This window comes from Pongo pygmaeus, chromosome 4 (genome assembly GCF_028885625.2).
Source record: "Pongo pygmaeus isolate AG05252 chromosome 4, NHGRI_mPonPyg2-v2.0_pri, whole genome shotgun sequence".
Lineage (NCBI taxonomy): Eukaryota > Metazoa > Chordata > Mammalia > Primates > Hominidae > Pongo > Pongo pygmaeus.
The window spans coordinates 63001027-63021817 of NC_072377.2; the positions used below are offsets into that span (position 1 = coordinate 63001027).

The following is a 20791-nucleotide window of genomic DNA, read 5'->3' on the forward strand; positions in this document are numbered from 1 at the left end:
TGATTCCATGACTTTGCCATTGTGAATAGTATTGTGGTGAATATAAGAGTACACGTGTCTTTTAGGTAGCACTATTTGTTTTCTTTTGGATATATACCCAGGAATGGGATTGATGGGTTGAATGGTAGCTCTGCTTTAAGTTATTTGAGAAATCTCCAAAGGGTTTTTCACAGTGGCAGAACTAATTTACATTCCTACCAATAGCATATAAGTATTCCCTTTTCTCCACAGCCTTCCCAACATCTGTTGTTTTTTTGACTTTTTAATAGTAGTCATTCTGACTGGTGTGAGATGGTATCTCACTGTGGTTTTGATTTGCATTTCTCTGATGATTTACTGATGATTAGCATTTTTTCATGTTTGTTGGCTGAGAAAGCAGCTAATTTCTTACTCATTATTTAGAAGCCACTTTTAACCACTTAAGTTTTTATTTATTATCTCTGTAGTTATATTATCATCAGCAAATTGTCATTACATAAAAGATCAACTAATATGAAACACTTGCCTCTTTGTAAAATAAAATCTCATTAACAATATTGGAAATAAGTCCATATTTCAAGTAGTCCTCTTCATGATATTTTAATCACTCTCTTTGTTGGATCTTACTAGGTTTATATATTAATTTTGTTATGTGGTACAAAAAAATTGTTGAAACTAAAAGTAGAAATGTCTTCTTTGCCATTTCCTTATTTTCTGTTTTATAAACATTGCTTTTTTTGTGAGGGTTAGTTTAGTTAAAAACATGATACGATCTATAAATCTACCTTGATAGGCACACAAATTATAGTTTTTGTAATATGGTGGAAAAGAGTAATTGCATGTGAGTAGCATGATAGCTTCATACTTGCTGTGTGTATAGACTTACACACATATGATATTTTTATATTAAATATCAATGCCTACTTCCTTTAATGTTCTTATAGAATACAATATATTAATAGAAATTCTAATATTTTTCCCATGCTGCAACTGACTATTGCTTACTTCTTGGGTGCGTATACTCTGCTATGGAGATTCCTCCTTGAAGGATGAGACACCTTCAAAAAGAAGAGAAGGTTTAGTAGCTGGTTGATGATGAAAGTCAGAGTCCAGTGAGTTAATGAGAGAATCAGAAATGGGGCAGAATATTTTAGATGACTTGTGACAATGAAGAAGGAAGAGGAAAAATAAAACTCTATGGTACTTGGAGAAAATAGAATGTAGAAAATTCCTCCCACTGACAAGCTTAGGGAGATTTCTGTATTTGGAGATTGAAGGTAAAGAGAATATGTAGACTGTGGATTATCAAATAAAAGGTTAGCAGAGGAAAGAAGAGAGAGAAGAGGATTGTGTTAAGATTTGTGGAGAAAAGAGTTTACCTTTCATGACTCAGAGAGGCATGTTGGAGAAGCCAACCAAGAAGAAAGCAAGCTTGCAACTTAACAACAATAGCAGCAGCAACAACAACAACAATAATAAATTTCCTTTGGCTTTGCATTCTTCAGATAAAATCAGTGGTGAATAAAATTTTTATGGAGAATAGAAACACAATGACCATTTTGAGTTGGGAATGACATGAGTGAAGCAGGTGGAAGGAAGAATGAACTGGCCACAGACAATGTGTAGGATGATAGAATGAAAAGGGAGAAACGAGTTTGCACAAGCTCAGAAAAAAGATACTTAAAAAACCCAAACAAACATGGTAACAGGAGAAGAAATGGTGAAGGTGGGAGATTTTGGCTGCAGCAAAGAGTGACTTTAGTGGCCGATAATGCTTGGAAGGGTGCAATCGAATATGATTCTTCCTTTATGTGTCGTGTTTATCCTCATTGGTCTGGATATCTGCTTTTCTGAAGCACACCCATGAGAGTGTGACCTCAGGGATATTCATTCAGATTCCAGGCCTTCTCTAGCAGAACTACACAAAAGCTAAGAATATGTTGTAACTACAAATTCTCATTTGTATTCCTAATGAATATGTTTTCAAGGACACTTTTACCAGCTAATGTGTTTTCAATCTTATTCTAAACTCATCTATCCAACTTCCTCATGAAATGTTTACCCCATGGTATTTAAGTTTGTGGGTTGAGTGAGACATAATCTAGATGACACAAAATCTAACCAGCTATTTTCATGATCACAAACAAGCACTGGAATCAGGGAAGTTACCTTATGTTAACATTAAAGTAGCTTGCCAGCAGAGCCCAATATACAATAGCAGTGTATCTACTTTATTTTCTGTAGTTGATGGATTTTGAAATTTGTCCTTGACTTCAAGGATTATTGTCAGAGTCCAAAGGTGAACTTATCTATTATTTCCATTAGTGTTTGGGTGATACATGGCGGCAGGGGTTGGAAGAAAGACAGAATGCCTATTGAACTCTCTGAGATGCTGCTGAGTCTAATGGCATAACCTATTATTTATTTATTAGAACATAAAAAACATACTCATATCTGAATACAACAGCTAAGAAACAGAACGCTTCTTACCGGTGCAGATTCTTACTGAAGGGAGTGAGAGGACAGCATGCTTTTAAAAGTACTTTGTTCTCTAAATTAATAATGACTTTATATTCAGCTTTAAATAAATTATATTTTCAGAATAGTTAAAACCTATGAAGTTAGTTTCATTTGTCCTTGAGGCTTTCCAATTTTTAATAATTGGAGTTGAATTCATTTTGGGGTCTGTTAATTCAAGTTCTAATGGTCAAATAATTATTACATTGGAAAATCAAGGGTCCTGCATCTTCGTTATATTTTCACCGGTGATTTACTCACTAACCTTGAGAATTCACTTCAGCTCATTTGCCATATGTAATCTCTCTTTTCCTGTCAAATTTTTGTTAACGAGGATCATTTCCATAGAACTCCCAGAAGGTTTAGAAGATAAATGGAGTTTGGGTTGAAATGAGAAACATATTTTTTGCTGATAAATATCTCTGTAGTGGCTTTGAGTATGTACCAAATATCATTTGCATAGAATTGCAATGAGCTAAGTAGCCATATTTGTTCTCATGGTTACTTTTCTTCAAAGAAAAAAAAAAAGCTGAAGTGCTTCCTGTATATATTTCTAGCAGTCCTATAAAATGAGATGTGATTCTCTTTGAAATGAGGACAAGGATAAACTTATAGATTACTTATGAGCTTTCAAAGAATCCTCACGCTCTATTCCTGACATGAGTTCTTGTGGTTTTATTCTTATTGGGTTCAGAAATAAAACGTTCAAATTTATCCTGTCAAAACATTTCTTGGGCACTGAGATAAGAGCAAGTTTGAGTCTCTTATCAGTGGGTCTTGTCATATAGCTCTATGGTACACTTAAGTTATTTGATGGCAGTCTGTTATTTATGATGATGGTTTGCCTTGTGTTTGTGCAGCATTTTATGAATTAGCCCAGTGTTTTATTTTTGGCATTTTTAAAATGGGCTTTGAAATGGACTTAGACAAAATATTGGTGAAAATAGTTCCTCAATGTGTGGTTTTTTTGCTTTCTTTTATTGAAAGGGTTTAGAAATGACTTCCCTCAATATCTGGTTGGGGAAATTTCAGACTATGCTTACAAGTCAAAGGAAATGTCTCTGAGCATAAATTGTGTCTACTAGGATTTAAAGATCTATTTCTAATATATTATTTAAAGCACTTAAAAAATTTATCAAAGTCAAATCAAATCTAAGGGGGAAAATGCAAGAGCTTACTTTGGTAATACTGAATCTAAGAGAAGAAGGCTTAGGACAAATAGACAACAGGTTTAGTTTGTTGATTCAAAACATTTTTAATATCACAACTCTACATTTATACTCACACATGCCTCATTAATCCTTCTTATACTGTTGTAGTTAGTCATGAGAATGCTTGGGCTTCAGCTTGATGTGCTATTTTCTTCAAAAACGTTCTTTCTTAGAGACCCTTTTTGATGTTACTGTCTTCAAATGTCCAGATGTCTTAGATTTTTCATTACACCTTGATTGTTCTCCTCTCAAGTGTAAGTTTGTTGGTCATTTACTGACTTCACAAGTCTTTTTATTTTCATGACCATTGCTTTGACATGAAATAAGCCACTCATCAGAATTCTGAGACTTTTCTATAATTAAGCCCTTCTGATTAGATAGGCTGGACTTTTAATCTATACTCCCTTGTTATCTAGGCCTGCTATAGCTCTTTTAAAAATTGGTCTTATATATGATACCATATAAAACAACACTTCTATTCTGAAACTGATTCAGTTTTTAACTTACAGTATTTCTAATGCATAGTATTTCATACTTCCTCTTTTATCTTTCTTGTGAACAGACTCAGACTCTAACTTACACTTATTAATTGTCATTTATGTGTCAGGCCCTGTATCTGACACTAGAAATATAAAGAAATTAGAGCATCTAACCTCAAAGAGTTCACAGTCAAGTATACTCCACTTTGCTTTCTGTATCTCCAAGATGTGTAGGAAAACATCTAAGCAATTTTTACCTGCACAGCAGCTCAACAGAAAACAATTGTGTAGGGGAATCCTCACATTCTAATTTTAGCTTACTCATGCTTTTCTGCTGAGATTTTATTTTGCAGGACATGGAGTAAATGAGACTGTCTAATACTTCCTAAGGATTCTCTTTTGAAGGGAAGTGCTTCACACAAACAGTCAGCTACACACCTAAAAGCCATACCCTTATGGGAAGGGATTAGTTATAATTGTCAAGTCTGTTCCTCTAATTTGGTGGCATATTCAGAGGCTCATGGGAGATTGTTCAGAAATCCTGGATGGGATCAGTTAGACCATTTTTTTAGCAAAGGGAGTCTCTGCTGAGCAGGCTGTAGATATTTCATAAAAATCAGAGGGGATAGAATTGTTCTTGGTTTTTTTAAGAATGAGAAAAGCGTACTGTTATAAGAAAAACATACAGACTCCAGGTAGACTAGTGCCATATGCAAATAGTGAGCACCAGGAGGCAGCTAGAACATCACAAGGAGCCCCATAGCACTTCCTTTCCCCCACAACCCCGTTGGTGGACTTTTCTAAGGAAGGCAAATCGATGAATCATGGGGTGTGGAATGGGGAAGTTTACAGTGTAGTGGGGCTGGCTGTTGAATGTCAGCTGTGCCAACCTCTCTCAGGCAGTACCCCACCCAGAATCCCCACTATTTTTATAGAATAGAAACCCTATTCTCCACAAATGAAGGAAAAGTCTTACAAAACTCTCTTATATATAATTTTCTTATGAAAATAAAACAGTTTCTGGTACTTAAGTTACACCAGAGAATTCCCAAAGTGTCCAACATGCTCAGCTCAAAAGAGGCTTTCCCTGTCCCAGATGGATGCAGCCACATTTGTGTGACTTAACCAGGATGAGACAGAAATAATTACCCCTCTTATCTATCACTGTAGTGGCTTAAGGAGAGGGCCCATGGGTTCCCACCTCTGGTGCAGCTAGATAGTCATGAAGCCTCCAATCACCTCCACCATGAGATAGGTATCTTCCACATTTAGCAATTCAAGCTTCTGCAGCCACCCAATGGATTCATTTTGCTTGCTGCCCAGATAGAGCTGATTTACTAAGACAGGGGAATTGCAATAGAGAGAGTTTAATTGACACAGAGCCAGCTGAACAGGGGACTGGAGTTTTATTATTACTCAAATCAGCCTTTCTAAACATTTGGAGGCTAGAGTTTTTCAAAGATAGTTTGGTGGACAAGAGAATGGGTGCTGCTTATTGGTTGGAGATACAATATAGGGGTGTGGAGAATGGTCCTATTATGAGCTGAGTCATGCTTCTGGATGGGGCCACAGAACAGTGGTTGGTGGGTCTGAGTGGAGCCATTTGTCAGCAGAAATGCAAAAACATGAAAAGACATCTCAAAAGGCCAATCTTACGTTCTACAATAGTGATGTTAACTGCAGGAGTAATTGGGGAAATTACAAATCTTGTGACCTACAGAATAAACACTGGTAATCATTTCTGTCTACACCTTAGCAGAGTTCAGGCTCTTCTCATCCTCTTAACCAGATGGTCTTTCATTAGCTTTCCAAAGGCAGTTAAGTTTTGGGGAAGAGCCATTGTCATTTAAACTAAGTTTCTCCCAAAGTTAACCTGGCCCGAGCCCAGAAATAAGTAAGGCAGTTTGGAGGTTAAAGGCAAGACAGGGTTTAGTTAGATCAGATCTCTTTCACTGTCATAATTTTCTCATAGTTATAATTTTTGCAAAGGCAGTTTCACTTAAGTTTAAGATTGTGTTTTCCTCTTCCTTTGTCTTTATCATTTACCCCCACTGTTCTAGGCAACTGCTCTTAGCTCTAGTGCTCCTTCCTCAGGGATGGGATTTTCTGAGTCCTTGCCATGGTTTTCCTGTTTTCAGGGAAATCCAACCTGAGATGCTAGGTTGGCTCTGAGAGAAGTATCTAAGGCCAGGGAGGGAGAGGCAGTAGGAAATGAGGACTTCATAGTGCAGTTTTCTTGTATATTTTTAGAAACCCCTTGGCTTTTCAGGCCAAAGTGCTGCTGTACCATATCAGCCTTTACTCCTTCCTGTACTAATTAGTATTGAGTTTTCTCTATCAGAGAAGTCTGTGGAGCTGACTGTGCAGTTCCTCCCATAGCATATCATCACTGTTGCCAGTTTTCGCCAGATGATTTTTCTTCAGCTCAGTAATTCATTCTCTGTGTTTGTAGAAAATGGTTTGGGGATGTTGGGATCAGAGAGATGACCTTTGTCTGTGTTGTGGAGAGACTGCCTTCCTGGTGGTTCAAAGACGAGGAGAAAAAATGTTCAGAAATTTTGGCCTTGGTTTCATGGAAGTCAGATTCATCATGACTGTGTCACTTGTTTTTCTAAATAATAAAACCATTTAGGCATACTTTTCATATATTTTTTTAACAAGTATCTTGCTTTGTTTATAAAATAAGAAGTCCTATAACTGTGCAAATGATATTATACTTGGGAAATAAATGGATGTGCTAGGTACACTCTATTGAGGCCCATTTATCATGCTGCTAACTTTTGGAGTAGGTTAAAAATACCCAAATGATTCTAGCTGAATTGTGTTATCAGTCTTTCACTTATTGAAAATAATGCATTTAAAGTTATACATTTTTCAAACAGTTATTATTTGTTATGTCCTGTGCTACCCATGCGAGTTATTTAGCTTGGGCAAAACTTTTAACTTCTCTTTGCTACATTTTTTCCTTTCACAAAGTAAACACAATTTTGTGATGATTAAATGAAGAAATGACACTCCAACACCTGGACATAAAATAGAATAATCAAAATTAGGGGCACAATGAAAAGAGCTAAGAGATTTCAGAAGCTGAAGATGTAGAGGGATGGGCACAGGGAAAGGTTTTGTAGAAGAACTGTTTTTGTGCTGGACCTTGGAAATAGTTTGGTCATGTCAAGATGGGGGAAAGGTACCAATGGAATATGGGTGCCGAGAAACAGGATTGGGGAGTGTAGTTAGTTGGGCTAAAGGATGGTAGGAAATAAGCACTGAAAAGGGAAGCTTAAACCAGATTATGGAGGGATTTGGATGCCAAACTAAGAAACATGGATTTTGATTCAGAGACGGTATTTGATAAAATTGCCTTCAAGAGCTAAGTTAGATTTTCCCATCTATGAGCTGAACTAAAGCAACCTATCACAGGGTGTGCAGGGGTTATCTGGCACATTTCTGATCCACAGTGATTCTTCTTATGACCTGTCTAGCTTGGGACAGATGTGCCAGGAAGAGATACATTTCTTTCTCTCATTACCCAAGGATAAGTTCTCACTGTGGCAAGACCCCTGGGTTGGGAGACGATTCTACATCATGTTTATTAGGTCCCATTAACACTACACCATATTAGTTGTTATACAAAGCACTTCCAGCAAGGCTGGTTTACAGCAATGTCAAGTCCCTGCTATTATCCACATGAAGACCCTCCTTCCTGGCCCTGCACACAGTCACTGCCTTTCTGTGAGCAAGCAGACACTATGACTGGGCTTTGTGCTATGACTTTCCCTTGCTGGAGCACAACAGCAGATTAGGTTAGCAGTCTTATTGGCCTCTGCAGAAGTTAAGAATCCAGACACAGACTCATAGTAAAAGGCCATAGCGCCCAGTTGTCTTTGCCTTGGCTGATTTAAGGCCATTGACCCACTTTGTCCCCATTTTATGGGAACATGAATTTATCGTTGATCTTCCATGTGGACATATGCTTTTCTCTTATAATCAAGGTGACATAAATCCCAAAGAGAGTGAAATTTATTCTTTTAAGAGAAGTTATAGAAATTATAATATAACTTTCCATGAACCAATCTACAATTCTAATTTGCAGACAGGAAATATTAGATGACATTGTCAGTCTTCCAGCCAAGGGACAATTATTCAGTGTTTACTTCAAAGCTTGGTTGACTACAGGCTTTAAACAATTGTACAGCCATCAAACATTCTGTGCTGAGGACTGTGTCCCTTTCTATCACTATTGATGGATTTCTCTGTCAGCATCAAGATTTGCTTGTGCCAGACCCTAATGTAGAGGCTGGTAATTTTATGATGACTTCCAGGCCCTGTGTGATATAGTAAGCTTTCAGCAGATGTAGCTCTTAGGCTGGAGAACTACAGAGTAATGAATATACTTGACATTCAACAAATATTTCTGAGTAACTACTATGAGCCAAACATTCAAGTGCTAAACCATATTATAATGGACTATGAAATTTGGATTCCTTTTTAAAGTCAAATGTTCACATATAAATACCTTTTTAAACAGAATCATAGATTTAGAAGTGATTTTAATATTCATGAGACAGCATTCACCATGAGGCATTCCCTGCCTACCCACCTTTCTATCCAATATTGCAGTTCTAGCCTGAGAACTCTCTCTCCAGTCCGTATATGCTGAATTTTGTTCAATTCTTCATAGATGCCAAGAAACGGCTTTCCTCAAGTCTTGCACATCGTTTCTTTTCCTGGAGTGCTCTTGCCTATCTGCCTTCCACCAGCTACACCAGCTAATCCCTTTTCTACATTTAGGCTTCAGCTTTACTGCAGCTGCCCTGAGGAAGCATTCCCTGATCTCCCAAGACTCATATCTTTTTAATATATGTTCTTTGATCTCGTTGTTTTATATTCTTAAATATTTTTTCCTCTTTCAGAACTTTATACACCTATAACAATTTGTTTTAAATCTGTCGTCTGCATTAGACTATTATCTCCATGAGAGCAGGTGCTTTGCTTGCAGAACCATCTCAGTTCTAGCATATAGCACATTTTCAAAAGCTATTTAATGTTTGGAGAGATCATCTTGCTTAAGCCTCCTTTCACATCAGAACACTGAAGCTCAGAGATGATACACAACTTTCCCATGGAACATGGTTAGGAGCCAAGTTGATACTAAATTTCCTGACAGCTAGTCTTATGCCTACACTATTTCAATCATGGTGCCAGAGTGGGCACCTATGGGGCTGTGAAAAATGTTCCTCTGGGTAGGAGAGGTAGCAAATGTAGTATTCTGCATATATGTTCTTGCCTTCCAGCCAACCCAAATTTAAAAATAAATATTTTGGCATATTTTCAGATTTATAAAAAGTTGTCAGTATAATACAAAGAATGATCATATACTCTTTGCCCAGATTCTCCAAGTGTTAACATTTATTTTTTAACATTTATTTTTTAACATTTATTTTTTATGTCTATCTACTATCTATCTATCTATCTATCTATCTATCTATCAATCATCTATCTATCTATCTGCTATAGTCTGAATGTTTCTGTTCCCCACCCCCTCCAAATTCATATGTTGAATGCTATTCACTGAGGTGATGATGTAAGTAGATGGAGCCTTGGGGGATGATTAGGTCATGAGGGTGGTGCCCTCATGAGTGGTTTAGTGCCTAAAGTGGTTTGGCTGTGTCACCACCCAAATCTCATCCTGAATTCCCATGTGTTGTGGGAGGGACCTAGTGGGAGGCAATTGAATCATGGGGACAGGTCTTTCCCATGCTATTCTCGTGATAATGAATAAGTCTTATGAGGTCTGATGGTTTTAAAAAGGGGAGTTTTCCTGCACAAGCTCTCTTGCCTGCTGCCATCCATGTAAGACATGACTTGCTCCTTTTTGCCTTCCACCATGATTGTGAGGCCTCCTCAGCCATGTGGAACTGTAAGTCCACTAAACCTCTTTTTCTTCCTAGTCTTGGATATGTCTTTATCAGCAGTGTGAAAACAGACTAATACAGTGTCCTTATGAAAGAGGCCCCAGAGAGCTGATATGCCCCTACCACCATGTGAAGGCACAACAAGAAGACATAGTCTATGAGGAAGCAGGCCTTCACCAGACAATGCATCTGCTGGTGCCTTGATCATAGACTTCCCAGCCTTCAGAACTGTGGGAAATAAACTTTTTGTTCTTTATAAGTTACCCTGTTTGTGTATTTTTGTTATAGCAGATTTAATGAACTAAGACTCTATCTATCTATCTATCTATTTATCTACTATCATCTATCTAGATGCTATCATCTATCTATCTAGATTCTATCATCTATCTAAGACTATCTATCTATCTATCAATCATCTATTTATCTACCTATGTATGCCTTCCTCCTCCTTCTCATCATCATCATCAGTTATCTATCTATATATGATTTTTCCCTGAACTGTTCACCAGTAACTTATAGGTATGATTCTTCCTTATTCCTAAAGAGTTTAGCATGTATTTTATTAAAACAAGAGCATTCTTTTCCATAACTACAACATAGTTATCAAAATCAGAACATTAAAAATTAACATATTATCATATAATCTCAGTCCTATTCAGATTTGTCAATTTTCCTAATAATGTTCTTTCTAGCAGAAGAAGATGAAAGTTTATGTGTTATATTCAGTTGTCACATGTCTTAGCTTTCTTTTAATCTGGAATAGATTTATAGTTTTCTAGAAAGAATAGGCCAAGTGTTTTGTAGATTGTCCCTTACTTTGGATTTGCTTATGTTTCCTCATGATTACATTGAGGTTACAATATACTTTTGGCAGGAACACTGTAGAAGTTCAAATGCATCATACCAAGAGGTATATGATAGCATTTTGTCCCAATATTGGCAATATTAACTTTGACTGCTTAAAGTATTGTCTACCAGGTTTTATCACTGTAAAGTTACCTTTTTGTCTTTTGTAACTGATAAATATCTGTGAGGAGATACTTGGAGATTATGTAAATATATTATTAGTTCTCAAACTTCCCTCCAGTGGTTTTAGTACTCACTGGAGATTCTTGCTTGAGTCAGTTACTATTATGATTGCTAAATGGTAATTTTGTATTTTACAATTTCTTCTACATTTGTTAGCTGCCTTTCTACTACAACCTTCTCCCATTATTTTGTTTGTTTATAGCAATGTAGACTCATGGGGTTATTGTTTTATTCAGTGGGTTTTAATACTCTTCTATTAGTTATTTTGTTTCTAAATTATTTCAGTTTTGGTAAGTGGGAGTCTTTCAGATTGGCTCCTGGTTCCTTTTGGTACATTCTCATGTTTCCTGTAGCACTTCTTTACTTTCTGGTACAACAAGATGTTGTGACCTCATTTTGTAATCTCCCTGCCTCAGCCCTGAAATTGGTCATTTATCTAAAAAGATGTGCTTGATTCTATTGGTAAATAGTTACTTATAGACCCTTTCATACATTTATATATTTTTATGTCTATTATCTCTCTTACTCACTTCTACTATTTTTATCTAAAAAACATGAGTCTACACTGATATCTCCATTTCCAATTCATACTACTGGGATCATTCTAGCTTTCTGCCTTCTCATGTTTGTTTATTTTTTTCATGCCTTCTCATACTTGTAATTCCCTTTTCCAGTGGCGAGAAACCTGGCTACCATTATTCAAAACATAATGCCTTATTTGCTAATCATAGAATACAAAGAAAATGGTTTCAGATTGCTAATCCATGTCTATATAAAAGAAGCCCACTAATAAGAACTCAATATTTGTTTAGAATTATTTTTGTCTTTAGCCTAAGCATATATCATTTAAATCCTGTATGAAAAAGTTACCTGGGTTAATTCTCTCTCCAATTTATTCAGTGTAGGCAGGTTATTCTTTTGAAATATGGTTTGCTATATTTGTTTTTGTTTTGACTCCATTTTAGAGTTATTTCCGCAACCTTTCAGATTTTTTTGTGTGTGTTTTTTCTTTTTCCTTTTTTTGAGTATGTGAAACATTACCATGGTCCCAAAAGTCAGACCTGTACAAAAAGTATACACAGAGGAGGGTCACTGACCACCTTCTGTCATTCCTTTCATGCTTCCCACCTAGCCTCATCCACCTTCTCTAGGTAACCAATTACATTAGTCTTCTACTTATTGTCCCTTTGTTGTTTTTGCCTAAATAATCAGATACTTTATTTCCTCTTCTTTCTGAAAAAAGGAGCTCTCTTCCACACTCTGCCTCAGTTCTTCCAGCTTTGCTTCATTCCTTTGCATAGATGCTTAGTATTCCATTTCCTAGATACACCACAGTTTGGCTAATGAATTGTGTTTGTTTAGACATGTTGCTTCCAATATTTTATAATAATAAACAATGCTGCAAGAATATATTTGTGCACAAGTATTTTCAAATTGTTGGAGGTATAGTTGACCCTTGAAAAATGTGCAGGTTAGTGATGCCAACCCCCATGCACTAAAAAGTCCACATATAGCTTTTGATTTCCCAGCAACTTAACTACTAATAGCCTATTGTTGACCAGAAGCCTTACCAATAACATAAGAAGTTGATTAACATATATTTTATGTTATATGTATTATATACTATACTACAATAAAGCAAGCTAGAGAAAAGAAAATTTTATTAAGAAAATTATAAGAAAGAGAAAATATATTTACTATTAATTAGGTGGAAGTGGAACATCGTAAAGGCCATTGTCCTTGTTGTCTTCTTGTTGAGTAGGCTGAAGTGGAGAAGCAGGAGGAAGGGTTGTTCTTGCTGTCTCAGAGTGGCAGGGACAAAAGAAAATCCATGTATAAGTAGACTGGCAGTTCAAAGGATTCTGTTAAAGGATCAATGGTATATCTGCAGAGTAAATTACTTAAAAGTGGTAATTCTATATCCTAAGGGAATGTATATGTGGCTTTGTTAGATATTGCCAAATTCACCTACATAAGGATAGTATCAATTTTCATTCCAACCAGCATCATATGATCGTGTACCTGGAAACCCCGTAGAGAATTTATGGTGACTCAGGAATAAAGAATTCATTAATGTGTCAAGATATAAAGTGAACAAATAATAATCAATTATATCATAAAATGGTAGGGGAAATTTCATTCACAATAGCGAAAAAGAAGACAAAATACTTAAATTTAATAAGAAATATGTAAATCCTATACATGGAAAACTTTAAAGCACTTCTGAAAGACATAAAAGTAGACTTGAACAAATAGATCCCTTGTTTTAGGTCTGATGACTCAACATTATAAAACTATCAGTTCTTTCTAAGTTAACTTATAAATTTAACATAAGTTCAATAAAACTACCAACAAGTGTGTTTTGTTTGTTTTGTGTGTGTGTGGAGCTAGAAAACAATAATCAGAAATACATAAAAGAGTTATAAACAGCAATTAGCCCAATTAGATATGAAGACATATAATAACATATAGTCTCTGTAATTAAAACTTTTTAGTATCGATGTTTGAATAGAATATTAGACAAGCGCAATATAAAAGGAAGTGCAGATATAGGTCCAAGTACATGTAAAACTTAAATGTTTAAAAAGGTGACATTTCAAAACACTGGGGCAAAAATAAGTTTTTCAGCAAATGAAGCATGGACAACTATTTATTCATTTGAAAAAATAAAACAAGCTCCATATCCCACATCATACATAAAAATAAATTAGAAGTGGACCAAGGATCTAAATATAAAATACGAAACCATACGAATACCAGAAGTAAACATAATAAAGTATGGGTCTGGTTTATCTAGTGGAGACCTTGGTCTTTGCCACATGCTCTGAAAATGACCTTCAGGGATGGTCTAATCAGGGAACTCTACACTTTCCCTACCTATTGGTGTCTTTTTAGTTTTATAATATACAACCCTGCATTAGTCAACTGCACCCACTAGCCATGAGGCTACTGAAGTTGGCACTTGTGCATGTCACTCTCTGGTGGGATGGTGAGAATGTGTCATCGTGTTTCACAATGTCATGCCATTCTCATGCAATTTCTCTGTCTTCATGTCCTTTTTTGTCCATGCCTTTTTTTCTTATCCTTTTTATCCTTAAAAATAGCTTATTGTAGCACATCCAGGAAAGATTTTTATAACTCTTATCCCTTATTTTGTTTGCCATACTCTGGGTTTCCTATGCATATATTTAATGTCACAAATACTTTATTGTAAAACAATTGCTGATTTGCATCTGAATTCCTCCTTAGGACATAATCTCTTAGAGAACAGGAACCTTATTTTATTTGATTTTTATTCCTAGTACCTACATAGAGGCTGGCATATGGTTGGTGCTTGCATTAATCCTTATAGGCTAGATTGTGTTGCAGGAATCATCAAGTGTCCAATCTTAGGGGCTTGACACAACAAAGATTTAAATATCACTCATAAAATATATTGAAAAATCTGGGTAACTCTCCAGGGTAGTTGTCCTTCCTGTGGCTGCTCACTGATCCAGGCTACTTTGATCTTGTGACTCAAAGTTCAACAAAATGTGGACATGTCATTTTATTTACATTTCAATGGCCAAAACTTACGAAATGGCCTCATCTAATTGCAAGAAATTTGGGAAATGTAGCCTTCCATATTTACAGGAATAAATGAAGAACTGGATATTGCTTAATAACTGTTAATGACTGAAGTACTATCAGGGCATTTCTGAAAATTCAGTAGAGATCAAGGAACTTGAGAGGAATCTGTATTGCAAAGATCTCCAATCAAAAGAAACCAACTTAGATAAATTCTGTAATTTATTTTCAGGATTTGATAGTATAATAACTCCCTGAAGAAAACTTTAATCTGGAGTCTCCAGATCATTCTAGATGTTTCCATATTATTCTAGGAGGTATAGTCTTGTCTCACAGAGAGGTAACGTACCCTAACCTGAGTTCACAAATATCTATAAATCAAAAGGTCCTAAGAGAAGGGGGTCACAAATCATAGTCCCAGAAAAGACTTCTGAGTTGGAGAATTTGCCCAGTCAAGGACAGGGATGAAGGTAAAAGGATTCAGCTGTCTGAATAGTAAGAAGAGGGTTGGCAGAACAAAATATTGTCATGGTCCTAGATGGGGTTCTTGTCCCAGGTGAAATTAGACGACAGCCAGGAAATGGGACAGAAACTCACCCTGAAGTCTTAACTTAAGGAGTCATGGGAAGCCACAAATGAGAGAGCATGTGGGTAGCTGAGGAGGCTCATTCAGGATATATGGAAACTTGACCTTGAGAAGAGGAATAATTCTAATCTCCATAAATTCTTAGAATTACCAGATGTTGTTCTCATGGGATTGATGGTAAGATTGAATCTGAGGATTATATTATAAGCCCAAACTCTCTGTGATTTAAAAAAAAAAAAAGATTTTCTTACTTTTACTCTTAGTTAGAAGCAACAAAAAGTAACCCTTGAATGAGCATGCAACAGGATGAGGAACTGGCATGGGAAAACATTAGGCCTATTCATTTGGGCCAGGGTTTGTTCTGTTTCCCCTGAACGGTCGCAAAAGAATGCCTTCCTCATGTTCCACCCATCAAGTTTTCAGGATTAAGTAAATACTTTTGACAAAACCATGCTGTTTTAAATTTAAACTCCTTTTCCTGCATTTCTGACATTTTCTTCTGCTGAGTCTAACAAAATAACAGTTTTCTATTATGTAAAGAGGAAACATGGGGTTTAGGTACTGAATTCTGTTCTTATATCCATATAAATGACCTATTATGTTCCAGGGCTTATAATTAAACATCATTTTGGCTTTTCTTTGTGTATAGATGTGACCTTATATTTTGGCATTCGTTACATTTTGTGTAATTCTCTTTCTCTCTCTCTCTACACACACACACACACACACACACACACATAATTTATATTATTAATATAGTTTTACAAGAATAAGTGGAAGATATCATTCATTACCTCATACTCCTAAATGCTTAAGTTTGTAATTCTTAAGAGCAAAGCCTTTTTTTTTAACATAACCATGATATCAGGAAATTTAACATTGACATAATACTTTTATTTATTCTCTATAGTCAAATGTTACCAATTGGTCCAATATCATTATAGCTATTTTTTTCCTGGTCCAGTATCCAACATCATATACCACATTTGGTTTTTATGCCTCTTTAGTCTCCTTTTACCTGGAGCATTTCTGTCTGATGTTTTCTCATGAATAGACTCAAGCAATGCATTTTTGGCAAGAATATTAGTGAAAGGATTTTGTGTCTTTCTCAGTATATTAAGAGTCATGTGATGATCATGTGTATCAATATTGGGGATGTTAGCTTTGATTTCTTGAGTAAGGTGAGATGTCATCCAAATCCTTCCATTGTCTAATTACTGCATTTCCCTGTGTAATTAATACAGAATTTGTGGGAGATATTTGAGTCTATATAAATACCCTTTCTTACCAAACTTTCACTTGCTAATTTTACTATTCATTAATGTTTTTCAAATATCGTGTCTTGCATATTTATTAGTTAGCATTATACTGAAAAGAAGGATTTTTCCTTTTCCCTAATACAATTGTTTATTCATGTGCTTATTTACATCAGTATAGACTCAAAGATTTTTGTTTCACTGAAGTAGTTATAATTCATTATCAACAATATACAAGTTGTTCCAGATCATTTGAGGCTAGTTCCTGCATGGTTTTGCCACATCCCCATCATTTTTTGAGCAGCTCCTCATTTTTTATTTTATTTTTAATTTTTTTAGAGATGGAATCTTACTCTGTCACCCAGGCTAGAATACAGTGGTGTGATCATAGCTCACTGTAACCTCAAATTCCTGAGCTCAAGGGATCCTCCCACCTCAACCTCCTCAGCAGCTGGGGCTACTGTGCCACCACACCAAGCTCATTTTGGTAGAGATGGGGACCCACCATGCTGACCAGGCTGGTCACAAACTCTTGACTTCAAGTGATCCTGCAGTCTCCACTTTCCAAAATGTTGAGATCACAGGCGTGAGCCACTGCACCCAGCAGCTCTCATTTTTTAGTGCAACAAAGTGTTCCAGGCTCACATTGTACTTTCCCTGCCCCTGCCCTGGAGTCAGTCATCTCTCCTAGGAGCTTAGACTTCTGATTTAATTAGAGCAAGTCTATGTTGTAGTATGCTTTCCCAACCCTCTCCTCACTATCCCCCACACAACTCTATATTCCAGACTATCAGCCTCCTCACTGCTCTGCAAAAACATGGCACTAACTTCTTCCATGTCCACTCTTTCTCCTTTTTGCTGCCCACCAAGCTCAGTCCTCTCTGAGGGTCAGTTCCTTTCCCTTTACCTCCATGACGGATGCACGTGAAGAGGCGTTATGACAGCTGGAGCTCGTTCGTCCCCAGGCTTGATTCCACTAAACTGGCTGGCTAGACAAGTGCCTTCGTCTTTCAGGAATACTTGTATGTTTCCAGAAGCTGCCCAATTGGAAAAAGACTTTATGGTTCTGGGAAGAGGGGATTTGTGTTTTAGTGAAAAGGTATATGAGATCTTCAGTCCTTTACAACAATGTTAAACATATTTTTGAGCTCCGTTTCCCCCACAAGAGTTTCCAAAGAAACCTCAGCCCACACTCATTTTTCCCTTCTTTGAACTCCTACTACACTTGGAGGCTGAACCACACAATCTAGCTTTTGTCTATGTGCCTGCTATTTCTGTAATAGCTTCAAATTTTCCATAGTGGTTATTAACTACTTAAGGGAAAAGATGGTTTCATATTTATACATAAATATGATTTCTTCCATAGGATCTGGCCTCACTTCCTATACACAGACAAATATACAGTTCTTATCCTTATGCCTCACACAAATAAGTGCATTAAAAATGATTTTTTGAGGAAGTGAACACAGATCATAGAATTCCATGAGACTAGAACTTAGGTCTCATGACCTCCATGCCTATGATTTCTTAACCCTTAATATATTATACCATTAAACCCCCAAACTTGGCCATATGTTTAGCATTATTCTATATATCTAGATATTATAGTCTTATAATGTTAATCATCTTCCCTTCATGTTGGAATAAGAATTTTTTTTTTTTTTATTTCATAGAAATGACAAGTGGAGGATAGCATGAATCTCTGACATCCATCGATCATCCCCAGGCTCCATTAAAGCACCTAAGTAAGAAGTAGACATCGTTCTTTGTTTCTCTTTCTCCAGGTCATTTCTGCAGAGCTTGCCATGTTGACAGCAAAAGAAAAGGGCATGGGATATCTGCATATCCATTGTTTAATTGATCTCTAGCCACATTTTCTAATTACTGTATTTTTTTTCCATTAAATCCAGTCCATAGGTATACATGTTAGTTTTCTAGATATATTTATATTTAAATGTCAAAATTTAAACACCAAAAAATTTCTTATTGTATGTTTATTCCAGAATGTTTGTGAAATTTACTATTTTTGATATTTTATTCATTAATTCAATGAACACTTACTGAAAGTCCACTACATGCATTGTGCTGGGCTCTTGGGTCAGGAATGATTTACTGAGGAAGTAATATTGAGGTGAGACATGAAGGAAGAGCAGAAGTTGCCAGGTAAGCTCTGCAAGGAAGAGGATTTTGGTAGAGGAGCAGCATAGGAAGTTGCTGGGTTGTGAAAGAGCTTAGAGAAACTGTCCAGAGGACAGTGGCAAGAAGAGATGTTTGGGAGGAGGCTGGAGATGTAGGCAGGCACTCTATCTTAATGGACTTGTAGGGCATGTAAGAGTTTCAGGTTTAATGGAAAATTTAAGGCATTAAGGTGAAATAGAAGTTGAATAGCTTGTAGCAAATAGCTTCATATTGCTTAATACCCTTTTAACATATTATAATAACTGATGTATATGAAAGTGATTCTTTTCATAAAGAAAAGTTTACATTCTGTTTCATGAAATCCTATTAGAGAGGTAGAAAAGTTGTATACTACTTAAAAAAATTTTTTTATCATAGTTAAAAGTGTGTTGATAATTAAAGGGATCACGCTTACTTATCCAGAAAATTTGTTTGTTTATAAAAGATGTGCTTATCCCAGCTGCATGTTGACTTGTAGCCTTTTAACTTAATACACCAGTATTTCTCACAACATATACAAAAAGCTGTAAAATCTCTCTATAAATATTGTTATTCATATCCCATTTATTGATATAAAGTAATAAAGTAAGTTTGATACTGCCTTGTCCCAATCTAAGACCTCCTCTTCATTCTGAAATTGTGTTTTACTTGTTTAATTTCTTTTTTTTTTTTGAAACAGAGTCCTGCTCTGTCGCCCAGATTGGAGTGCAGTGGCGTGATCTTGGCTCATTGTAAGCTCCACCTCCCTGGTTCATACCATTCTCCTGCCTCAGCCTCCCAAGTAGCTGGGACTACAGGCGCCCGCCACCATGCCCGGGTAATTTTTCGTATTTTTAGTAGAGACGAGGTTTCACTGTGTTAGCCAGGATGGTCTCGATCTCCTGACCTGGTGATCTGCCCGCCTCAGCCTCTCAAAGTGGTGGGATTACAGGCGTGAGCCACTGTGCCCCGCCTACTTGTTTAATTTCCTAAAGAGATGTTACTAATACATTTTCAGTAGTTGATGTATATTTCATAACATTCTGTAGGTTTCTGGAAAATGCATAGCTCGTTATGCAAAAGAATGTCCAATATCTGTCATAAACAAAGAAAACAAACTCAAAACTCTGGCAAGGCATGTTACTGTATGGCATGTTTCAATGTTATTATACCCTAAGAATCTTTTTCAATCAAAACATAATCATAGGGAAAGAATTACTGGGGAAAGCGGAGTGGGGAAAGAGAATGGCAATTAGATCATTGATGATGTTAAAAGCCATAAGAAACAGAAAATAGGTACCCATTCTCAAGAATGTAAGGCATGGAAGGACTTACCCAGCTTACCCAAGGCTATGAACTCAAGGCTGTGAGTCTCCTGCTGGGACTCAGGAGAACAACAACATAGAACTTTTGGTGTCTCAACAGAAAATGACTCTGGCTGATTTAAGCAGAAAATAAATTTACCAAAACATAATACAGTAGTTTACATAATCACAAAGAAGACTGGAGAACTGGGTTCTGAGACAGCCCAAAATGTACCCAAAACCATGTTACAAAACTTTTATCATCTCCACCAAGTGTCAAGTGCCTCAGCTTGTGCCTGTGATAGCCATCAGGCCTGGGCAGTACTCAGTTTTATTGCCATTGTCCCAGTCCTCTCTTCTATGTCCTTCTAACTCTTGAGTCCACAGTGAATTCTTCGAGCATATATAGTGGAAGGCAGATCCTGCATCTCCCAAAGACTTATAGTGGAGAAATTCCCAAACATAAGAAGTAGGATTGAATATGTAGTGGCCAAAAATAATGACAATTTTTTACATAGCTCATACCTTTGAATATCCTTCATACATAATTTCATTTACAACTCTTGGTTCCTATCATAATAAAAATAACCCTTGACAGCTTTGGCACACTTACCTTCTCCCCAAAATGAGGAAACCCAGAGCCTCATCAATTGATGCCTGCAGCTCCTGGCTCAGGATCTCGGGAAGATGCCCAGCTTTCCTCTGCTTCTCTCGTGATCATGTGTCCATATTCTGTAATCTATGGACTAAACCGAGAAGGTGTCACCCACACATGCTGTGTAGGTGTGAAA

The 20791-nt window shown here is 36.5% G+C and overlaps 1 long non-coding RNA gene across 1 annotated transcript in view; it reads left to right on the plus strand.

The window, feature by feature from the left end:
* LOC129037179 (uncharacterized) overlaps positions 1 to 19513 on the plus strand; it is a 72040-nt gene extending 52527 nt beyond the window's left edge. Inside the window, exons 2-3 of the long non-coding RNA XR_008502742.1 lie at positions 18213 to 18284; positions 19397 to 19513. This is a non-coding gene — a long non-coding RNA (uncharacterized LOC129037179). The remainder of the gene's footprint in view (positions 1 to 18212; positions 18285 to 19396) is intronic.
* The last annotated feature ends 1278 nt before the right edge of the window (positions 19514 to 20791 follow it).